The sequence below is a fragment of the Pavona decussata genome, unplaced genomic scaffold (genome assembly GCF_977016875.1).
Source record: "Pavona decussata unplaced genomic scaffold, jaPavDecu1.1 SCAFFOLD_95, whole genome shotgun sequence".
In the NCBI taxonomy this organism is placed as follows: domain Eukaryota; kingdom Metazoa; phylum Cnidaria; class Anthozoa; order Scleractinia; family Agariciidae; genus Pavona; species Pavona decussata.
Genome location: NW_028145512.1, coordinates 2786887 through 2810273, shown reverse-complemented (window position 1 = coordinate 2810273; position 23387 = coordinate 2786887). Strand labels below are relative to the sequence as shown.

At 39.0% G+C, this 23387-nt stretch overlaps 4 pseudogenes across 1 annotated transcript; 1 reads left to right on the top strand and 3 right to left on the bottom strand.

Annotated features, from left to right (window-relative positions):
* Positions 1–11985: 11985 nt before the first annotated feature.
* LOC146473148 (uncharacterized) lies at positions 11986–12626 on the bottom strand (annotated as a pseudogene).
* A 795-nt stretch (positions 12627–13421) lies between these two features.
* LOC146473147 (uncharacterized) lies at positions 13422–15587 on the bottom strand (annotated as a pseudogene).
* A 1954-nt stretch (positions 15588–17541) lies between these two features.
* LOC146473146 (uncharacterized) lies at positions 17542–18888 on the top strand (annotated as a pseudogene).
* Positions 18889–21437: 2549 nt separating this feature from the next.
* On the bottom strand, positions 21438–22931 carry LOC146473145 (uncharacterized; annotated as a pseudogene). Its single transcript, XR_014866475.1, has 2 exons — positions 22653–22931; positions 21438–22221 (listed from the first exon to the last, which is right to left on the bottom strand). The product of XR_014866475.1 is annotated as an uncharacterized LOC146473145 (transcript).
* Between the last annotated feature and the right edge of the window lie 456 nt (positions 22932–23387).

The window sequence follows — 23387 nt, the reverse complement described above, 5'->3', positions numbered from 1 at the left end:
TAATTTTTATGGGTTTTGTGACGTCAGTGACCAGTGCTACAGTTTTCTACCCCTTATCACAGTCTGGTATAACTTTTTTAGTAATAGAAGGAAAAATACTAATTAATATTTCCTTTTCCATTTTGTACAGGGTTTATGTAAAATATTCTTTATTTACATAAGAGCAGTTTAAACCATTGATTGTTTTGAAGGAAAAAGTGATAAAATGCTTTTAATTTGCAATATTTCAAGCAAAGTATTAGTTGTACATAATTTTGTGAAATATTCAGCAGAGGACTATGATATGCACACTCAACTCTCTTTAAGCACGCTTGTACCTTCCATTTTTTTCTCAGAAAAACAGGATGATGAAATGTACTGTAAGGAATATTTTCCAGAATGCTTATTAATGCTTGTAGGTATTTTATTCAGGAGAACTCGGATTAATATTAATCCATGGATTATAATAATGATAGATTATAATAGGGTTATTATAATGTGGTAATAAATTATTATAATCCAGTAATAGATTAAAGCACGGCAAAAAATTGAAAGGATTAGATTATTATTAATAATATCATCTGGATTAATATTACTCTCTATTATAATCCAGATAAAATTCCCGTCAATGTTTGGATATAACAGATCCATACAACAGACACACTGCAGACATAACACGGGACTGATGGGACATAACAATGATCACATCAGTAAAATGACGATCACTTGCATCTGCTAGAGCTGGGGTAAATACCACGATGTTGATCCTAGAAGAAAATGAAAAGAAACAAGTGCCTCTGGGCCAGTGAATCCGTCCCTTGCCCAGGCATGTGCTTTTACATAAAAGGGGACCTTGAAAAAGGAAATAACTACCAGCTGCATAGGAATGGCGACAATCCCGAAGACACTAACTGTTTCGAGGTTAGTGATAAGGACGCCTGAGATCGTTAAGTAAAGTCAATCTACGGAAGCTTTGGACAAAGATTAGTCTTAGGTAGGAATAAGAACATAAATATTTAGCCCAGTCTAAAATCGGAGCTCCACAATTCTTCTTTAACACCATTTATGTACATGCAAGTTCCTCATCCTTTTCTGGAGTTTATTATGTATATCTTAAGTGCATATTAACCAAACTGTTTATGCGTCACCCGAAAATGTTTTAAACCAGCTGCTCTTGTTGATCGTGCAAGATCACAGTGCTAATTTCCAATGCATTCGAGAGTATAAAATACTTGTGGATGAAAAAATTAAGCTCTCCACAAATGTTTGTCCTGTGGAAACTATAAATGTATCAGTGTAAAGCTTGAAATGCGTACGATAAGGAAAATTTATTTGTTGCCGGAAAGATCTTTGTGCTTGTACCCCAATCTCGTCCCCAGAGCCTGCACCTTTGGAAAAGGAACGCAGCCTCTGGGAACAACGTTACTAGTACCCAGATTCTTTGTACATATGTGCGAACTTAAATTTCATTAACAAATATGGTGCTTGAAGGGGCAAATTTTAGTTGTCCTTCCTTTCTTCTAGAGATTTGGATAAAAATGGCAGTGTTTAGACGTTCCTTGTATTAGGATGGTGAATAAAAATAGCAAGGGATCTTTCTAAGCGCTAGGAAACTTTGCAGAAATTTTCAAGTTTGGAAAAAATCAATTTTTCCTACGCCTCATCTTATTTTTCCTGCATGACTGTGTGCAAATGTTCCGTTCTAACAGCAGATTTGTTGGGTTGAAGGAAATTTATAGTGTGATTATTGCTTAAAGTACAAGGGGTTTTGCTGTGTCAGTGGAAGGCAAAAGGTCCGATTGCTCTATCAATAGGTAAGATACTGTAACTTCAAAACTTTATGTATGCATGAACACCTTTAAACTGTTTGTTTTGTTGTTTTTTTTCTCTGAAGAGGCAGCAATTTTCTAAGAAAAACCTTAAATATTTAATCAAGATAATATTAAAATTGCAATTGAAGAAGTCATTAGAATGATAAACACTAAATAGCTGCGGCTTCATCACTCCAGCTTATGGATATAGCATCTCATCTGAGAAGTCCCATTCAGTTTATACACAGCAACTTACCTATCATGTATCATTTAATAACCATTCTGTAAAAAATATTCCTTACGTTACTTTTTGTGATCCTGTTTTTCCGAGAGAAAAAAAAAATAGAAGGTACAAGAGTGCCTAGAGAGAGTTGAGTGTGCATATAAAAGCCCTTTTCTGAATTCACAAAATGATGTACAGTCAACTCCCTTATAGTGACTGCTTCTTGTAAGCGACCACTTCATAAACAACCGTTTTGTCCTAGTTAAATACTGTTTCAAGAGCTCTCTATAGGCGACCACCACTTAAATTTCTTAAGGGACCGTGACCACTTTTTTGGCCAGAATTTACACATATTCTTTAGTTTTCTGCTTTCGGTAAGCAACCACCTAACATAATCATTTATGATTGTTAGTAAATCATTACTCAGAAGTTACAAAAGTTCAGTTTTTAATGACGCTACCCCAGACTGCTGACAGATAATAACAGGCTACAGACAGAGAAGACCGCTTTAATTATAGTGAAACCTGTATTAAGCGGACAGCAGCACAAGTCCCATTTTTTCTCTCCCATATTTACAAAAAATACCTGTATTGAATGGACACCTCTATTAAGCGGACGCGGACACCTTAAACTTGATTTTTATGGTCACTTCTATTGTTTAAAACCTGTATTCAACGGACACTGCAGATGTGTTTTGTCCACGTTTTAATATATCGGCCATTTATATTTGCCGACAAAAGAGCTGTCATGTCTTTGTAGACACCTAACAAACAGGAAATATCTCTGTTGGTAGCCTGATTAACACCTGACCTCACCGACAGAACATTTGTGTGGCAATTCATGTACCTGAAGACATATCTGTAAAATTAATTACATGCAATATACAAAACCTTCTTTCATCAATTTCTGTCTCAACTAGTTACATGAAAATGTGTCCCATTAAAGCATGTAGTATTGTACTCGCAGGGTAGCTCTAAACCATACCCACCGCCTCTATTGACCATCTTTCAAGTAATTTTTACTACTCCTGAGTTTGTTACATGCCAGACTATTTCCACAAGATCTGTTATTTCGTTTGGGTGTTATTTTCTAGGCATCAAAATGCATTCGTTGTCACCAACAAGTTGATAACAGCCCTGACAAATGCATTACTTGTATTGCAAAAGTACCCACGTGTAAGTTTGCCTGACGCGACAGTCATGTCGACATCAGTGCAAGAAACTGCTGGGCCATGCTAGAATTGCAAAGAAGAAACACTATCAATGTCTAAAGTGCAGTGGACTGGTGTGCAACAGAAGTAATGACTGCTTTATTACTGCTGTCGAGGAAACGGCTGGGTGGAAGGCTGGCCACAGCGTTGCATTTTGTGTCCCATGTAGCAAAGAAAACAACAACATCAGCGTCGATGAACTACAGTCAGTTCTAATGTGGCAAAACCCTCCTCATCCCGCAAAACTTCAGCCTCCAAGCTTTCCTTGCAGTGCCAGATCCTGCCTCACACTGGAGAAAAGAGTTGAAATTATCAAGTTTGCAGAGAAAAATCCAAACTTAGGATACAGGAAGATTGCTCCAACATTCGGGGTTGGAAGAATGCAGATCCAGTCCATAATGAAGAAGAAAGATGAAATCTTAGCTCTCTACCACAGTAATCTAAGTAAAGGCCAAAAACAGAAAAGAGAAGGTTGTGGAAAGTTTGGAGATGTCAATCAGTCACTATGGGACTGGTATACGCTGTGCAGGTCATCCAATATACCAGTCTCTGGGGCAATGCTGCAAGAAGAGCCTATGATCATAGCTGATAAATTAGGAATTAACGGATTCACAGCTTCAAATGTCTGGCTAGAATCATTAAAAATACGCGAAATATAACCACAATGAGCGTTGCAGGGGAAGAAGGAGATGTACGTTCCAAAACTCTAGAGAGCTGGAAAGAAAGATCCAAAGAGCAAACACGAGGCTGAAAGCCAGAAAATATCTGGAACATGGACGAAGCTGGCTGTTTTTGGAAAGGTCTTCCAGAAGTAAGCCTCAATGAAAAGGGAGGTTGTTGCACTGGCGGGAAAAAATCAATGCAGCGGAACACATGGGCATTTTGTCAACGCTGCAGGTGGGAAAGAGGACCCCATCGTGATCGGCAAGTCTGAAAAGCCGAGATGTTTTAAGAATCTTAAAGATATAAGCCGTCCTTACAAATGCCATTATGTTGCAAATAACAAGGCCTGGATGAATTCTGACCTCATGTTAGAAATCTTACTCTCCCTAGACCGTCGTTTGCAAAGACAACAAAGAGAGATTTTGCTGTTCATGGACAATGCCCCATGCCACCCAGCTAGTTTTCACCTCCGTAACATAACCGTCTATTTTTTACCCAAAAATACAACATCAAAGACGCAGCCACTGGATAGCGGAATTATCGCAAGTTGGAAGTGTAAATACAAGAAAAAGTTATTGCACTATGTGTGCAGTAAAGTTGATGGTTCCAACAGTGCAAGTGATATTGTGAAGTCTGTCAAGGTGCTTATGTCCATTGAGTGGGGAAGACACGCATGGGATGACGTTTCAAGCGAAACAATCGTGAAATGATTCAAGAGAACAGGCTTATACCCAGACAAAGTTGACGAGGAGGACGACCCTTTTGAAGGGGAAGATCTTTCAAGTTTGCAAGAACTGATAACAGCACTTGATGTCCCCTGTACTGCCAACGAGTTCTTAGCCAATGACAAACCAGATTCAAGTCTGCCCTGGTCTTCTTGACCCTGCTGATCCCAAATGGAGAGAGAAAGCAAGAGAGGAACGCTTTGAAAGTACTTCTTCAGAGTCAACTCCAGCAAAGAGAATCCATGTGGATAGTGACTCCGGTGAAGAGGTTAAACTGGATGAAAAAGAGCCAGCCGTCAAATCTGACCACGAGGCTTTAAAATTGACAGACATGTTATTAGAGTATTCTCGCAACCATGGAAGGAAGGACCTTTCACTGGCTATCAATAAAGTAAACAACCTTCTTCAAATCAGTAGGCTTCAGAAACTGAAGCAGTCACGAATTGACACTTTCTTTACAAAATAAGTTTTTAGGCATTTCTTGTTGCTTTGTTTTGTACATGTTTTTTCGCTTAGAGTTTACTGTTGTAATGTACGTATAGAAAATATTCTCGCCAGCCTACTCGGCATGAACCGTAGAAATGTGACATTTTATATTATTGTTCGGTTTTGTTTGTCACAGAAGTTTTATTCTTGTTTGATTGTGTAAACCTTTACATAATTCGGTCAATATAGATTCTGTTGAAGTTAAATATCCTTACATGTGCTAATAAAGAAAATGATCACATATACTTGTCATTGTTTTTGAAAGTACGGTATTCCAGAGTTATCGTACGCTCACGGGAATGGTATTTGACAGTCCCAAGGCCATTTAGTACTTAGGAATAATAATATGACCCTTATAATACGAATTGTAAGGGAACCTGTTTTCAGCGGACACCCTGTATTATGCGGACACTAGCAAGGGTCCCAAGGGTGTCTGCTTAATACAGGTTTGACTGTAGATCTTTTGTTAAACGGGAATTGTTACAGTGATCTGTTCCAAAATGTTATACAAAGTTTCAGCAGAAGAATGAAATGATGTGAAAACATCAAATAAATTTGTTTATATTTGCCTAATTTTAGCTGTCAAGGTATTTTTATGTAATTAATTAATCAATCCAGTAGTAGGCTTATTTTGTTAATCTTTCCCGTAAGAGACCACCTCCTGTAAGCGACCACTTTGTCGTGCCCAAAGGGTGGTCGCTTATGAGAGAGTTAATACTCTGCTTGAAATATTGCAAATTAAAAGCATTTTATTACTTGAAATTTTTTTCATAACAATCAGTGTTTTAAACTTTTCCTTTATAAATAAAGATTTTACATAAACCCTGGACAGAATGGAAAACGAAAATAATATTAGTGTTTTTCCTTATGTTGCTGGAAAAGTTATACCAGACTATGTGATAAGGTGTACAAAACTGTAGAGTTGGTCACTAATGCCACCAAACCCATGAACAATAAACAGTTATTGTTGGATAATTAAAAGTAACTAAAAGTAAACAATTGACTTGGTGTATAACATTTGTATAATAATGATACATAAATTACTACAGTGGAATACCAATTCTTTTAACCTCCCAAGGAAACTGAATTTTGTTTAAAAAAAATAGGTAATAACCTGACTGAAGCAAATCCAAGAGAATTAACAACTACTTCTTCAAAGAATCCGGAGTGTTGGAAAATAGAGGTTTCAAATAACTAAGATTGCACAGTAAACATAAATAACTGTACACATTTCATAATTCATTACTCACTACCAAGTTTTAAAGTTTTCTTTTAAGTTAAAGAAATGGCTGATAAGAAGTTTGACCTTTTATCTGTAATCACAGTTGTCAACAGAAGCCAGGATGTGGTTGCATTACAGTGCGACGCGCCTTACTGTAGCCACCCAACAAACTTTTTTACAAGTTAACCAATCAGAGAGCGCGAAAGTGTTTGAAGGCTTTGTGCAACTTAAACACAGTCAAATGGAAATTTGTTGCATCATACTTGTATTTATAACAAACAAAAGTTATACTATACTACTTGTGACAATAGTTTGGTTTCAACTTTACTGCTTTGCACATATCTGCAGTTATAGAAATAACTATATGAATAAGCCTGCGAAATCGCTGAAACACTCTGGGCGATTGCTTCTTCCCTTGAGGTGATAGAGAAATGTTTGAAATGAAAGGAAACCGTAGTAATCAATACCTTTCCAACAACTTTCTGACATATTCAGTCACGCAACTTCTCACGTGATATGATGTCACGTCTCAAGTAACTAAACAAACTTCTTGTTAAGGAACTGAGGTCACATCATTAGTTTGTACCACAATATGTGTTAGAAACGCCAAAGAAACGCTGTTGTTCTTGCCAGCCTCGTTTTCATGTTAAACCATGGATTGACCTGCAAAACATCCTCCTAACTCAAAGCTATACTACAATTAGATTTTATGAACTTGCAAGCGTTAATCAGCAGGTCTTCTTCTATCTAAATCCGTTATTCCACCAAATATCAATTCAACAGCTTCTTTTTGGTTTGTCAAAAATAATAAGTTTTACAAGACCCTAACATGGTGTTTGCGGTGGAGGCAACAATGATGCTTGTTGTGGACCAACAATTGATTGCTGCTGTATAGTTAACATTGACTGCATTGGGTTTGGTTTACGGTCAGTATAAAATGAAGACTGCAGATTGCAGATACATTGTCAATTTTCAACTTACCCTAGTGTCACGCAATCACATTTCCGAGATCATCTCCCATGAAATTGACCTTATTTTTGGCCACTTTCCTAACAGTTTGTTTTCTTTATCTCGATTTGGTAGCCTTCTTTTCCTGAGGCCCTTTCTTCACGAAGAAGTCTCGAGCTTAATCGCTTTGCATTTATAGTTCGTAAACAATTACGCCCATGATGGTTTTCATAATTATTATAATGAGGAAAACAGACTTGATTTCCAAGGGGGCAAGCAATTTGACATTGACAGTTTTAACTAGTTTCTTTGAATATTAACGAAGTTTGTCAAAGGTAAATTGTATACCTTCAGTATTCTAGCAACAAATGAACACATATGTTATTTAAAAAAAAGACATTATACTGCTACCCTGACTGCCATTTACCGATGTTTGCCAATATCCTGTTGACGCAAAGCAGCGAAAAGGTCAACCAGGTGCGAAGTAAAGGTAATGTTTCCACATTATTGTTTATGTCATGCTTTGGGGTTGTTTATTTCAAGGTTGACGTTTTTCGAAAAGAATATAATAATGTCAATTTCATGGGAAATGATCTCGAAAGACGATTGTATGACACTTAAGAAGTTAAGTTGAAAAATTCAAAATGTATGCTGTATTTGATGAAGAGGCAGTTTTGGTCTCAGTCTGCAGTCCGCAGTCTGCATTTTATACTGACCGGTTTGGTTTAGTGTCCCTATTTGTGCCTGAAAAAGAATGTTGATGTAATATTGGGCAATGTTCCTCGTCATAGGTTACATTTTTTTAAGTGTTTTACAAACATAGCAACCAAATGGCTCAGCTTTGTTCACTGTGGAATTTCTCTGGTTTAGAGACAATGAACTGTCTTTACAGGTTTTCTCTTCAGCACTTTTGGATCATCTTCAACTTTGTCTTCACTATGTTTAGTTGGAGTAGTTTCTTTGTTCTTTACCCAGTCAACTGAAAATATGTTTTCGTTCTAATTAGATACACTCAAACGAACGTAAATTATTTTCCTCTTAAAAACATAGATAACTAAATACAACAAATTGATGGTTGGACGCTCAAGCAGTCCAACAACTGACGTTTACAGTAAAAACCCGCATACAAGCATGCAAAGAGGTGTTGACAGGCCAAACACGGCTCATAAGCTGGTGATAACGTGGAACCGAACGTGACCTCAGAGTTTTGCTATAACAAGTATATCCCCCAAGGATTTTCCTTTTCTGTATGAGATAAGGGGAGGCTCTTTGCATATTTCTCTTAGCAAAGGTTGGTTCTGAATTAAATGCCATTTGCTCATTAAGATGTTTTTGAGATAAGGCAGCGCTGGGTGGTACGTTGTTGTGAAAGGCAGAATTCTTTTTCGCACGTTACCTCTTTGCTGCAAAGATGACTTCCGTTCATTAAAGTTTACCTCGGAAATTGTTTTTTCAATGAGATTGTGAGGGTAGCCTCTAGCCTGAAGGTGCGCTTTAAAGTTGTTGATATTCTCACTGAATGATTTCGCTGAGGAATTTGCTCTTAAAAGTCTCAGGGCTTTGCCTTTTATGAGCCCTTTTCTTACTGGAAAGTCTCTGTTTCTTTAAAATGCGTGCGGATGTCAAGGATTCCTTGATTGTTAAATCTCTCCCCTTTGAAAACGGTTGTGTCTAGAAAATTTATTTCTCTGTCTGAGATTTCAGCCGTGAACTTAATGGTAGGGTGTTGCCTGTTTGCAAGGACAATAAAGTCTTCTATCTCCCTTTTCTCCACATTCCAAAGTGAAAATATGTCATCGATATATCTTTTCCTCTGTAGTGGTTTTGTGTTGGTTAAGCTAATTATTTGTCTCGACCGCCGACATAAAGATGTTTGCAAAAGAGACTGCCATCTCTGTGCCCATTGCGGTTGCGTGTATTTGGAGAGTTTCTCCTGTTGAATTCAAATAACTTCTCTTGAAGGATAAGTCTAAGGATTTCTTTTAGGGAGCGGGATGGAATGGGGGTGTTGTTCCCATAGAAATTCTCATATGCTTTGCATACAGTGTCCATTCCTTCCTCTTGTGGGATATTTGTGTAGAGGCTTGTAACGTTTAGGGAGACTAAAAATGTACTCTCTGGCAGGGGTGTCCTTTCTATGAAATTAATAAAGTCTGTTGTGTCTTTAACATAGGAATTTTGTGATTTGGCTATAGGCTGGAGTATGCTGTCCATGAATGCTGATATTTGCTCTGATGGTCCGTCATTTCCTGATATTATCGGCTGCCCAACTGGTGTTGGTTTGTGAATCTTTGTAAGAGTGTATAACACGGGTACTCTTGGTGGGTTAGGTGTCTGCGATAATCATTTCACAGTCATTTCGTCAATATAGCCTTCATGATGAAGTTCCTCGGTTATTTTTTCTACCTTTTGAGCAGTGCTTTGCACCATTGGTTCTATGAGGGGTGTGTAGTTATTCTTGTCGTTCAGTAGGACTTGTCCCTCTTGTATTTTTTCTCCTTTGTGCAAAATGACTGTGGTGGTACCTTTGTCACCTTTCTTGATATTTATTTCAGGTTTGTTTTTTAGCTCTGTAATAGCTTGTCTTTCGCTCAGCAATAGGTTGTTTTTTGGTCTTGTTATCGTCATTTGCGCAAGTTGTATTTTTATTTCTTGTTAGTAACTCTCTAGAGCAATTGACCGCTGGATTGGTGGTTTCCAGTTAGATTTGACATAGAAGGGGTGGATATTTTTATCTTTGCCATGAAAGATGAACTGGAGCCGCATTCTCCTTCCAAATTCTTCCAAATCTATTAGGAGTTGTTTTCTTAATGCGGTTTTGTTTGTTGTTGGCGTAAGTACGAATTTTAAACCCCGTGAGAGGAGATTAATCTGGTCAGTTGTCATTTCGAAATTTGAGGTTCTTTATGTATTTTTTGTTCGCCTCAGTTTTTCTTGCGATTATATCTCTCTGCGTTTTTCTCTTTCTTTCTGTGTGTTTTCTGTTTTTTAATTTGCGCTTTTCCACTGTAACCCCCCGTTGTTTGCTAGTTATACACTCAGATAACAGACATGGATAAGCTTTAACTCTTTTATTGTTTAACTCTTCTAGTTTTTTCATCATAACATTCATCTCTTGAATTTTCTTTTCTAGATTGACGGCGAAATTTTGTACGTTTTCTGGAAGGCTATCGTTGGTGCTAGTGCTAGGCTGGGGGCGTGCCGTTGCCCGGTTTGCGTCTGCCTTAGCTTTCTCTGCTTTTGAAACTCGCAACTTGTTTTTGTTGCGGTCGATGCGGCGGTTATGGTATTTAACTAGTGCGCCTATATATTTCCTTTCCGCTTCCTTCCTTATAGTTCTAATATCGTTCTTAAACTCCTCATCAGGAGCAGTGTTCGCTTCTGCGTCGTAGTGCAAGTCTTTAGGGCATGTGTTCCTCTCCATGTGAGCTTTCAGTTTCTCAATCGATTGTTCCGATTTTTTGATTCTGCTCTGGATAGTGGAGATCTCACCGGTGGCGGTCTGGCGTGGCCATTTGCTTTTGGGGCTTCTGTCATAATTCCTTTTGCTTCTGTGGCGGGTTTGATTTCTGAGCAGCTGCTTTTCTTTCCCTCGTTTGCCTCTGAAACTGTGGTTTTTTCTGTGGTTGTTGTTTTTGCTGTGGATTTGGCTATCGTTGTGGCGCCGTTTTCTTTGTCCCTGTTGTTGGTCTTGTTGGCCGCTAATCATTTCACCATCTGAATCAAGTACAGAGTCTACTGCGCACTCGTTCAGATCTTCCTCTGTTGGAGATTTGCCTTCGTTTCCCTCAGTAAGGTTGTTCATTAGATCGTTTTCACTCATGGTTTTTCTTAAGCAAGACTGCAGTTTCGGAACTAAAGCGTTCCTCGTCAGTTGCTGCTATGTTGAATTCTTTAAGTGTGGTAGAAGCTATGAGCATTCTGTGGCAGATGTTCTACATGCTGTTTAAATACTTGTGGTTAGGATCGAAAATTCCGGCTTGCTATTGGTTGTGAGATTGTGACCAATGGCAATAGCGTGGGAGATGTTCTGATCTGAGTTGTGTTGTGTTTTCTATGAGGTCTGGAAACCTTGTTATTGGGTGTATTCTAAAAGAGTGTTCTTGGTGTAGTGAAACTAGCTCGGTTTTGTATATCTAAGAGTAAAAAGGGCATCTTTTCTCCTCATGTGCGAGATATTTTCCATTTTTAACTATTTTTATCACCCATGTCTCATTCTCGGGGTCTCATTGACCCATTGTCGGGGTTCAGGCTGATTGGGTTCATATATATCGGGTATTCTGGGTGAAATAAGCCTGAAATAATTAATTAAAGAAATAGTTAATAGAAATAGTTAATTTTTTACTTCTAAAAAAATGTAAGTGATTTACTAACTATGATGAAATACATAACTTTGACAGAAAATTAAACTTGAGACACAACATTAAAAAATAAATTACACAACCAAGCTTTCGACTGGCATCCGCTAGTCTTCCTCAGGGATTAGAACAATGGAGGCTTGGTCATGTGGAGGTTGTCGTTTCTGATCAATACGTGACCGTAACGTGGAATGGTGTGTTACACAAGGTTTTGATTAATAAAATCTTTTATGCAGAGACATGCAAAAATTAACAATAAAAACTGACGTTTCGGTGTCTTCATGACGCCATTGTCAAGGAGAAATTAGAGAGTCTGCGGCAAGGTGTAACAATAAATTAAAATATAGTGTTTGAGGCTAATTAAATAAATACCTTTGCACAAATAGAGTCGTTTTGCACGTTCAGAGTGGGTTTTAGGTCTCTGATGAAAAACATTTTGTTAACCAAACAATCGAACTTATTTCTACACTTTTTCAGAATGCTAAAACGCCTCAGTAGGTCTTTCAGGACTTCGCCATAATGTGCGTGGTAGTGTTTATACACTGAAGATGCTTTTTGTTTATGTTCATCCACACGTGTGTGTAGGTCTCCGCGCGTATAGCCCACATAATCCGCATCACACAGGTCACATTGAAAATGGTAAACGACGCATTGTTGGTTGACGATCTGTGGCTTGGTTTTGCGTACTTCTAGATCTTGCTCAATTTTCCAGCTAGCCAATACTGGCTAGACAGTTGTCTGCACCTTTACGCTGAGATCCTTAAGTTCTTTTTTAACATAATTTGTCGATTTAACGGTAAGACTACACGAACAATGGCTCTTGGTTCTTTCGGAGTCTGTGGGGGCTGCTGGTCAACTATTCTTGAGTGTAGGAAAGTGTTAATAGTCGAATTCATCAAGCGTTCGGGGTATTTAAGGTGTGCGAAAACGTTCTTTAGGTGATCACACTCTTCAGAGAAATAGGCCTAGGAGGAAGATAATCGGTGTGTGCGATCAAGCATTGTTGTCAGTAAGCTCCGTTTGTAGCGATTGTCTACATGGCTTTGATATTGTAATAGTAGACCTGTATTCGTTGGTTTCACATAAACCTTAGTTTCAATCCGCGGTGCATGGTTGAGTAGATCGGTGCCAAGGAAAGGTAGCTTGCCATTTATGATAAAAAAATTATTAATTAAAATTAATTCCAATCAACGTGTACGTACCTCTACTTTCTTAAATCTGAAGCCTTATTTTAATAAAGTAAATTACAACATTAGACTTTGTTAAATGTGTACTTGGGATGGGATCTATACATCATCAGAGCCATCTGTTATCAACCAGGCAGTTTTTGTATAAAGTATTTAATCCACACTTAAAACTTGTAATCCTTCAATCCTTGGGGTGAGATATTTGCATAAAGGATGTGACTGACACTTTGAAAAATGGTGACATTCATTTTATTGCATATTTTTCATGTAATTAAAGACTTTTAATTCCAAATAAAGTTGTTGTACATTTGCTACACACAGCAGGTGTAATTACTAGGATTTATACAGAGATCTTAGTGCAATACCACAGTAAAGCTACAGACACTGTTTGTTCTATTAAACTGAAAAGGGAAGAGTTTTTATATAGAAGAACAATTTTCAATTTTCAGGCTGAATGTGTTCTTATAAATATGTTCCTTTTTTACCAAATTTCAGCCTGGGTGTTCTTAATCGACATGTTCTTGTATGCGGGTTTTTACTGTATTCAAGATTTGACACCAACAATCATAATAACACAAATAAACTGAATCGGACTAAATAAATGCTAATTTACAAGCCAAGTTGACTAGTTACGTGTAAACGCCTAGAAACATCTTCAAGAATATACATATCTTTCGCCGTATCAGACTTCCACCGTCCGTGAAGCTTGAGTTCCTTTTCTGAAAAATTAAGGTTTATAACTAATGGCAGAGGTGGCTCCACCAGATCTTAAACTATAAAGACCGTGCAATTTATGATCCACCCCTATTTCCTTAAGACACTCTTTAAACATTTCCCTACATCTGGTATATGATAATTTAACTCTATATAACTTTGAAGAATTTGTGGACTTAAAAATCATACTGGATGGAAAAGAGCAACTGAACTGTAGGGAACAGGGATGGCACGACAAACTCAACGTCATATGTGGGTTGAGTTTGTTGTTGGTTCTCGTCCTTGCTCCGAGGGTTTTTCTCCAGGTACTCCGGTTTTCCTCCCTCCACAAAAACCAACATTTCCAAATTCTAAATCGATCTGCAATCTGATGGCCAGAGGTTTGTCAGTTATCAGACTGTTAAGTGTCACCCTAGTTAAACAAAGTTGGTTTATCTATTTATTTTTTATTTATTTTATTTAACTGGAAAGATCAATATTACACATGGAAATATACCTTTCCAAAAGGGCAACCGGGCAATACTTGCTATTTAACCTCCAAATATAAACATAATTACCTTTGCGATAAATGTCTTTTTTTGCCCTGGGAACAAACACTCTAAGATAATCAGGAAAAAATTCAAGATGGACAGGCGCAATGTTACTAAGCTCATTATAACAAACAAACCCCGCAAAGCCTAACAAGCAGGTACAAACAGTGCATATCTCCTTAAAGTTAGCAGAAGGACCAGCAAACTTACTAATAGTAGTCTTAATAATCTCAGCAGATACAGACGCTTTTTTAACACTAACTGGCTTATCACGCCTAGCAGCCTCCAACAAATTTTGACAAATAGAACTATACAACAGGTTAGCGCCATTACTTAGACTGAACGAGTGAAACCCATAAAGAACTGCGTTAGTCATAACTAAAGAGGCACATGAGCTAGAACTCTTATAAACACTAAAAAGATAAGTAACTATAAATGCAACAGGAAAGGAGGCACCGGCCAAACCCTGAAAAATTACAATATTCAATAAGCTTCAAAATCTCTTTTTTATATCTCTTCATTGTAGAATACGCTTTAGACTTCAACAATATCGAAATAAGTCTGGTTTTACACTAACCGGTATGCACCTCCAACTGTGGTCTGAGACAAACATCTGTAAGGAGAAAACAAAAGAAATAACAGAAATATGACCGCCAAAACAATCACAGGCTGCAAAAATACTTCTTCCCAAACATGACAAAACGGCAAGCACCTCCACAAAAACATCATAATAATACCAATGCAGGCCAGTGCCTCTTATCTACCGAAAGATGACAAAACGGCAAGCACCTCCACAAAAACATCATAATAATACCAAATCGGGCCAGTGCCTCTATCCACTGAAAAATACATGCCTCTTATCTACCGAAAGATGACAAAACGGCAAGCACCTCCACAAAAACATCATAATAATACCAAATCGGGCCAGTGCCTCTATCCACTGAAAAATACATGGACAAGTGTCCCATGTAAATAAAGCTAAAGAGACTTAAGAAAACTACATACGAATAGCCAAGATGAACGCAGTGAACCTATCACTACCCAAATACGAATTGGTGTTACGCCCTTCCTCTAAAGCAGTAGCACCAAAACGCTTACAATCTACTTCAAATCTAGAAAATTGTCTAGAAATAATGGGCCAGAAAGATGATGACGGCCAAAAGGGCACAACTATAGTGGCCATGGCCCTGTAAACGTGCAAATAATGAATAGCTTTAGCAATAAGGCTTACAGGAGGAACAACGAGGTAATTCTCACCATCCAAATATTCCACAAAGAAATCCACCCCGCTACAACCTGGGTTCCAAAATCTAGAAAACTTGGAAACCTTGTTATTATAATAACTAGCAAAACAATCCACTAAATGAACCCCCCAGCTTTCCTCTAACGACATGAAACAATTGGCTGAAATCTGCCAATCCTGAATCTCAATGATACTACTAATATAATCAACTATCTCAATTTCAGTGCAAGGGATCCAGTGGACCTCTAACTCTATACCATAATTGGCACAGAACTGTGGCGCTTGCATCTGAATATACTACATAACTAGACATTCTATATGGAGAATCTGACACTGCCCTACAATTCAATTGCTTCAAATTAGCCTCCCAAAAATTCAGTTCCCTAACACAATCCTGGGCCGAGGAAACTAAAATTAAGCAATATCTCGTCATGAGTCTTGAAATATTACCAAAAATCGCCCCACCAGAAATAATTCTACCCATGAGTGAGGCCAACTCCTGCGCCGATACCAAACAATCACTTAAGAGTATCTTATCAACAGATTTAGTGATACTATTTACCCGTCGCTTAGAAATAGAAGTAGTTCCATTAATGGAATGAAGGAGAATGCAAGCAGGAGGAATCTAGCAACTCTTTGAAGCCCTAAATACTAAAGACCAACCAACCTCAAAATCCCTGGAGACATGCCAAGCTTTTCCCGTGAGGAACACTTCAGCTGTAACACTTGCAAAGAAAGTGATGAACGAGTACATATATTGTTTTGGCTGCTTCGAGAGCTTACATTCTGATCAGGGAGCCAATGTGGATGGAGCTGTCCTCAAGGGACTGTGTGATTTAATCGATGCAGCAAAAACTCGAATGACTCCATATCATCCTCAGGGGGATGGGCAAGTGGAGAGGCTGAAAAAATCACTGGTAATTTGTGCAAATTGATTTCTGACCATGGCAGGGACTGGGTGGACTTTGTGCCAAAATCGATTTTTGCGTACAAAACCAGTGGCACGAGTCAACTGGATTTACCACTTACTGTCTAATGTTTGGCCGGGAAGCTATTTTGCCTCTTGGCGCAGTACTGAAGCCCGAGACGTCACCGCCCCAGAAAGGGGGGCAGAGTTATCCCGATTATGTTGATCAGCAGAGGAAGTAACTGGAGGAAACTTCAAGTGCCATGGTCAGGGGTTTCATGTAGGAGACCGAGTCTGGTATAAAAGCCGAGCCAGGACAAGGAGGAAGAAATTCCTTAAGCCTTGGTGTGGTCGTTGGAAAATTGTGAAAGCCCTGTTTGATGTTACCTATCGCATTGAAGAGGAGAGGTGGAAACCGGGGGAGCGACCCAACAGAAAGGTGGTCCATTTCAATTACCTGAAACCATGTTTTACTCCGCCGGCAGTCCATGGGAAACGTCGTCCAGCAACCACTTTCAGAGAAGCAGCTCGATCAGACCCAAGAGATGTGCTACAGCCAACTCAGCAGGGGCTGATGATACTGGCGGGGTTGAGTTAGAATAGCTGGAAAACCCTGTTGTTCTATCCACAAAGGGCCATGTAACGCCTCAGGTTCAGGGCACGAGTACTACCCTTGGTCTGGATGCACAGCCCCCAGAAGTACAGTGCTGTGCAAAAGTAATGGGAGCGAAATTCGTCCTTTGTTCTCACAAATTTTCAAGGAAATTTTGAACGATATTTTGCGATGTTTCTTTGAAAGTTCTCTATGAAACGGAGTTTCGAACGAGCAAAATAGCGAAGAATTTTGGCATGACCAAGAGGAAACATCAAGGAATTTTCGAACGAAAGGAACATGGAAATTTCATGACGTACGTATAGTAAGATAAACATTACGCTGTATCACCCGAAGCCTACGCTGTGACATGCATGAACTGTATTCGTTTTAATTTTACTGTGCATATTTCTTTTGCTCTACAGTAGGAAAATTTTTTTGGGACATACATACATGTAGAGATAAACTTGACATCAGCTAAAAACTCCATTTTAGTTGAATGTGACTTAATCTCACAAAAGATCGTGACTTTCAAATCAGGCATCTTTGTAGACTCAAATACCGTAAAACGCAAATAATTATGGACCTTTAGCACCGACGCCGAGAACATGGACGAGGTCTTGTTTAACCGAGTGGGTCCTGGAACGAGATGGTCGTTCACGGCGGGAAACATAAGCATTTAGCAGACTGCGCCGGCTACAGCTACGAGGACAAGTCTCTTCCAGTTTAAGTGGACAGAGAAAATGTCCTTTAAGGAATTTCGTGAGCTGCTCATACTTCTCTGCGCAGACAACATTGTTTCAAATGAAGAATTTTTATCGCTTTACGATACTTTCAGTTCAAAAAATCCAGACTTCCCTCATGGAAACGACGAACGATTCCATCTGGATTCTATGAACTCCGCTGAATGCAAAGCAGAGTTGTCGAGAAGCAAGACCTCCCTCGCCTTGCTGCAGCACTCCAACTACCACCGGTGTTTAAATGCGAGCAGAGGAGTATTTGCGATGACAAAGAAGGCTTATGTATGCTTCTCAAACGAGTTGGCTATCCATGCCGACTCAGTGATATGATTCCGCGATTTAGCCGACCAGTTTCTGTCATAAGTTTGATCATGATCATGGACTATATCTTTGACGTTCACGGCCACCTTCTAACTCAATGGAATCAAGATCTCCTGAATCCTGGGGCTTTACAACGTTATGTAGATGCCATATCAGGAAAAGGCGCCCCCCCTCAAGAATTGTTTTGGTTTCATCGATGGGACAGTGCGACCCATTTCAAGACCTGGTGAACATCAGAGAAGTGTTTATAATGGACGTAAAAGGGTCCATGCCCTGAAATTCCAATCCCTGTCCCTACCAAATGGACTCATTGGAAACTTATATGGACCGGTTGTGAGTTTTTAATTTGATTTTCTTTTCAATAGTAATAAAAATGAACTTCATTAACCACAAATCGATAACAAGATGTTATCAATTACTATACAAGTTATACAAACTTCCCAAACAATTTCTATTCTCACCTCCTTTTTTTCCTTCATTTAAGAGGGGCGTAAACACGACGCTGGGATGTTGGCAGATTCTGGACTATTGCGTGACCTTCAACAGTATGCCTTTTCTCCAGCAGGTCAACCCATGTGTATATATGGAGATTTGGCGTACCCTCTCCGTGTGCATCTTCAAACCCCGTTTCGTCAAGTCCCACTTGCACCCATGATGCAGGGTTACAACAAAGCCATGAGCGCATTAAAAATTTCAGTGGAATGGCTTTTCGGTGATGTCATTAATTTTTTCAAATTTCTTGACTTTAACAAGAATTTGAAGATCGGCGTAAGCAGTGTCGGCAAAATGTATGCTGTGTGCGCACTACTTCGTAATGCCATAACATGCCTTTATGGTAATAATGCCAGCGATTACTTTGGTATTGAGCCCCCACTCTGGAGCAATACTTTCAATAAAGTAAAATAGCTGAATTTATTTTGATGACACAGCTTTATTTTTCTGGACACACAATAAATGTAATGGGGCATAAAATGTAGAATTTAGGGAAGGGGACATAACACATTGCAGGAACAAATGAAAAATCCTATAGCCTACGCTCTTCTGCAAAGACTGGTCCTTTAACCCTTATTATTATACAATGCTGATGCTATCTCAATTTTGATTGGCTAAAAGCACCCCGCTAATTCTAGATGGTGCTGTGTCATCGCGTCACATCTACAGACACTGGCGTTTATGCATGTAGGTATGACCCGTTTTTGCAGACAATGGTTTTCGTCACCTGACAAGCTAGCCGGCGGTTTGAGCAAGATTGTCATGGCGGAGTCCGCTCCAAGATTCGCATCAGTCTCAGAAGCGGATTTAGGACGCCTTGTTGACGACAAGGACGCAAAGAACACCAAACGAGCTACCAAGACAGCTCTTAGAGTTTTACAGCAGTATTTGAAGGAGAAGAAAGTTCCCGAACCGCAAACCAAAGATGGCATCAGTAACGTTCTCAAACTATTTTATGCCAAGGCTAGAAAAGTCGATGGAACTTCTTATTCCAAAAGCACTCTCAACAGCCTGAGATTTGGACTGGGCAGACACTTCAAGGCGACTCTTGGCTTCGATATAATAAACGATCCAGCATTTGCCGAGGCAAACAAAGTTTTTGGCGCCAAGTGCGTTGAACTAAAACGACAAGGGCTCGCCAAAGTCGAACACACGCCACCGATCTGCGAAGAAGATCTTAAAAAGCTGTACGAAAGCGATGTTTTTAACCAAAACAGTCCGGAAACGCTTCAAAACAAAGTTTTTTTCGAGGTTATGTTGTACTTTTGTCGCCGAGGAAGGCAAAATCTTCGTGAACTCAAAAAAGCTGATTTTTCATTCAGCACGGATGGCAAAGGTGCAAAATATGTGTGCAAAACAACAGATGAACTCACAAAGAACCGACGAGAAAATGATGAAGGATTTGAAGGAGGCGTGATGTTCGAGAAACCAGGACCACACTGTCCTGTGGCTTCATTTGAACGGTACATACAGCACCTGAATCCCTCAAACGAATTTTTGGTTTAGCGGCCGAAGAAAAACCCCGGCATATCTGATCAAGTGTGGTACGATAACATGGTTGTCGGAGAGCGTTTGCTCGGTGAAAAAATGAAAAGGATCTCTCGAGAAGCCAAACTTTCAAAGTGTTACACCAATCACTCGATCAGGGCAACGGCGGTTACAATCCTGGACAAGTCCGGGTTCGAAGCAAGGCATATCATGGCGGTGAGCGGGCACAGAAATGAATCCAGCATTCGGAGCTATAGCAGGACTGACATTTCAACCAAGAGAAAAATGTTGGAAACCCTGACGACAGAGTGCGAGGTGAGAGGTGAGGAAGTGGCTATTAATCCGCACCAGTTATCTCCTGTTATTAGCCTTTCTCAAGAGGAATTTATTGTACAGAACTCTCATTCAGAGATAACGAAAAATTTTAATTTCTTCAACTGTAATGTCAACATTCATTAAACGCAAATCGGGAACATTTTTCATAAGACCGTACAACTTAACTTTAGAATTTTGTTAAAAAGTTTCAGTTCGATTCAGTTTTTCCTGAAACGTTTTCAGATGTTTTAAGCTTAAATCCTTTCTGTAAACCTTTTGAATTCCGCTTTACACGTTATTCACGGCTGTCATTAATAAAGATGTTTACACTGAAACGTGTCTTTCCGTGGCTTACTTTGTTGTTGTTCTGTGAAATGTCTCAACGCTTGTACATTTATAATTGTATAATAAAACAATTATTGGATTCGGTTTTCACATGATAGCGAAATTATCAAGGCCTCGGTTTGTGTTATCCGCCTCAGCCTTCGGCTTCGGCAGATAACACAAACCTCGGCCTTGGTAATTCTCGCTATCATGCTCAACCTCATCCAATAATTGCTTATTAGCCTATGCTTTTTTTATACTAAGGGTGGGCAGAAAGTACCCGACCCCCTCTAAAAAAAAAAACAAAAAAAATCTTGGGAGAAGGGAAGGGACATTCAGGGGCAGATCATGATCCCCAGGGGGGAATGGATTGGGTGGCTAACCCCCCCCCCCCCCCTTCTTTGGTTAACCAGAAAAATGAAAATAAACACATTAAAATAGAAAATAAGGACAGTGACACTGAGTAAGGTGTAAAAATTGTTGATATTTTAAGCTAAAATAACAAAGCTAACATATTTGCTAACATCCAACATGCTCCCCTTAAAAAACTTGGGGCTATAATAATAAACAATATATTTGTAAACAGACACCCCCCTTTGAAAATACTGAATCTTTCCTTGCATGATCTTCAAAACTTGTTAACTTGTTGAGGGAAAGGCAAATAAAACACAAATATAGATTTTGGTCAAACCCGTAGGAAAAATTGGGTTGCCATAAAAATCACACGTTACACTTACGATTGTAACAAAATATGAATATTAAATTTAACTTATCTTTCCGTTCTTAACTCGGCACCCCTATGGGTGAAAGGGTTCACTTAAGTTTTCTTAAGCTTCAACTATGTATTTTTCATCAATGTTAATTTTAAAAATCGAACAGTAAATAAAATGTTAACCACAACATGGTCCCAAAGGGCTAAAGTGTGCAAATGTTTTTCGAAACAGCTCTTCACCTTCCTCTTATGAAGACTTGGGCAAGACTCTTTCCAGTAAACCCATGAGTATCTGGCTGTGCTGTTGTTGCTGCTGCAAAAAAAGCATTTGGAAGTTTTACATCTGCTGTTCCTGTCTCTGCTGCTGTTCAGTGATGACCTTTAACACATCCTGGTATTGTTGGTGGCTGTGTCTCTGCTGATCCATGAGCATCTTTTGCTCGGCAGCTTTATTTTCTTGTTCTTTCTTCTTCATTTCCATTTCTTCCTTCCTGATCTCCTTTTCCTGCTCAATTTTTTGTTTCAGAATTTGCACAGCTTTAGTGGCGCTTTTTCTGCTTTTTGGTGGAGTAACTTGATCAGGGCCTGCATCAGCATTCCTCTTTTTGGTTTGCCCCAGGCGCTCCATGGCCTTCAGTGTACTCTCTTCTGCTGAAGCTTTCTCACTTTCATTCTTCTTGGTAAGAGTATTTGAATTTTCTTTCCTTTCCATATCACCTGCTTGCTCTTTTTCGATGATCTCAGACAATGCCTTCTCTAATTCAGTTTCATCCTCACATTCAATCCCAGAACCTTGCTCCTCCTTTCTCATCTTTTCTTTGTATTTGCTGACCAAAAGAGTGAGTCTGTCCCTGACAAAGCGCTTGCTGACTTTGAATTTGGGATAGCTTGTGGCATTTAAATCTAGTGCTACTTCACCCCAGACATCTCCTCTTTCTTTGCTTTGCTTAGGAAACTTCCATGGTTCCAAGACAAGTACTTCTCTGCAAAGCATAAGATCGTGCTCTTCTGACCATTTCACGGCATAATTTCTGAAAATAAATACAAATTTTCATAAAGTAACGAATTATTTTTACATTCAGTGTTCATATGATTTAAGCTGTATTGCAAGTAAAATTAATTTAATCTTAAGGCCTGAAGTATATAAACTAAGTTTTCAGCGCTGTAATTTATAAATAAAGCTTTGTTAATTGTTTTCCTCCGGCTAAAATTAAAACAGGGTAAAACTTGTAACACGTTTTGGCAATCTTTGAATATAAAAATTGCCCTCTACGACAATTTAGGGGCTTTTTTCCGTATCAATGACAACTTAGTGAGCTATTAAACGATTCAGAATGACCTTAAGTCGATCCGTAACCGCAAATTTAAACAAACAAATTGAAATTTTCAAAGGCATAATGAAATGTAGCTGAAAGCATGTGACGTATATGTCAAAAAACACCTATAAGGTTTATGTACGAACCCTGTACTCTTTGTATCATCATCTGCCATCACAGCTGTGAAGCTCAAAGCTCTTCCTGCAGGTGAAAAGAAAGTAAGAAATCAAGATTATTTCTTCACGGTCCGATCAAATAACTCACGGTATCTATCTTGTTCACTAACCGACACTTTAGATTGAAAAAATCCCCAAAATAAGTCAGCAAAAGTTAGTAAAAATATAAAACATACCTTCGTTCAACACTGTACGCCAAATGGCGGCAAACGGCGTCCTGAAAGAGGTGTGGACGACGAGTTCTGCACGATTGAGCATGCGTAGTAGCATCAAAGTTCGTTTTCTCAACTTCCGGTCGGTGACGTTCGCGTCCTTGGTGTCGGTGCTAAAGGTCCGTATTATGTAAAGGTATTCAATTTGGGTTCGAAACCAGGATGCGCATAAAAATTGATGGGGATGTGGGGCACCTAATCTGGTAGATGTTATTTGAAAGGATTCAAATAAAAAGCGCTGAAGCACTGTTCCTTCCACCACGTGCGACGACACAAGAAAGCAATTGTGAAGCGAACGGCCAAGTGTGCATTGTCAATTTTACCACCTGCAACAGCAAATTTATCCAGTAGACTTTCAAAGATTTCACAATCATTTGAGAGACTTCCACTGCGATGACATCATTATAGGTCTAGAGACAAATTTCTTTTCTAGCACAAAACAGTACTTTCATTTCCTTGTTGCTAGATATTACATATGGACCTGTAAAATGCA